The sequence below is a fragment of the Octopus bimaculoides genome, chromosome 17 (genome assembly GCF_001194135.2).
Source record: "Octopus bimaculoides isolate UCB-OBI-ISO-001 chromosome 17, ASM119413v2, whole genome shotgun sequence".
Lineage (NCBI taxonomy): Eukaryota > Metazoa > Mollusca > Cephalopoda > Octopoda > Octopodidae > Octopus > Octopus bimaculoides.
The window spans coordinates 9,655,448-9,656,956 of record NC_068997.1 but is presented as its reverse complement, the minus strand read 5'-3'; positions in this window follow the sequence as shown (position 1 = coordinate 9,656,956).

Below are 1,509 nucleotides of genomic sequence, written 5' to 3'. Positions count from 1 at the left end.
GAGTTTAGTGCTTGTGCATGAGTTTAGTGCGAGTGAAAGTCATTCAGAAAATTATTATAATTATTTTATTTGTTTGTTTCAGTCATTTGACTGCAGCCATGCAAATCGACACCCAGGACTTATTCTTTGTAAGCCTAATACTTATACTGCCGGTTTCTTTTGCCGAACCGCTAAGTTGCGGGTATATAAACACACCAACATCGGTTGTGAAGTGATGGTGGGGGAAAAACACAGATACACACACACTCATACATATACATATATACGACGGGCTTCTCTCAGTTTCCGTCTACCAAATCCATGCACAAGAGAGCTAATAATGCCGTTGTTGACAAAGCCATTACCCATCAATGATTAGTGTCTTCTGACTAATGATCAGAAGCAGAAGGGTTTATCATAGCAGCCCAAGATCAATGCTTATCTACAAGGAACTACCAGGCCAACATATAACAGAACGGCACTAGCCCAATATATCATGTATGTAAATGACAAAATGAAACCATTGATCATGTTGTCTCCATATGCAGTTTTCTTGTGCCTACAGAGTATCTCAACAGGCATGATAGAGCTGCACAATATATTCGATAATTTGCAAAAACCTGGTCCTACCCCATGATAAAAACTGGTGGGAACATAAACCACCCCCAGTACTTGAAAATGATCACATCTCACTCCTCTGAAACTAACAGAAAGATAGATTCAAATAGGCCAGACATCATACTGAAAGACTTCAGACAAAATCATGCCTCCTCATTGATATGACTGTCCCAATCGACATAAATGTATCTGCCAAGACCTACCAAAAGCTGAGCAAGTATAAAGATCTTGAAATAGAAATTGTCAAAATGTGGAACCCCAAGACTAAAACAACACCTGTTGTCAGAGGTGCTCTGGGAATGATAGCAAAAGGGGTTGATTCTTATCTAGCTCGGATACCAGGAAACCCCATAATGGCAGAAATTCAAATGATAGTGCTCATAGGAACTCCTCATATTAAATGTATGGCTCATTGGTCAGAGCATTGAGCTCACGATCATAAGATTGTGAGTTTGATTCTCAGACTGGGCTGCGTCTTGTGTTCTTGAACAAAACACTTTATTTCACGTTGCTCCAGTTCACTCAGCTGTAGAAATGAGTTGCGACGTCACTGGTGCCAAGCTGTATCAGCCTTTGCCTTTCCCTTGGATAACATCAGTGGCACGGAAAGGGGAGGCTGGTATGCATGGACGATTGCTGGTCTTCCATAAACAACTTTGCTCGGATTTGTGTCTCAGAGGGTAACTTTCTAGGCTGCAATCCCATGGTCATTCATGACCGAAGGGGGTCACCCTATATATATATATATATATATATATGATGGATTCTCTTGTCGTGAACGACAAATGAGATTTCAGTAAAATAAAGCATTGATCAATGGACACGGATGTGTCTCTTGAGGCCTGCCAGTGCCTTGCAAACCTTTTGGCAAATGGAACAAGTTGAGGACTCAGTTTGCTTGAGTCGATTATT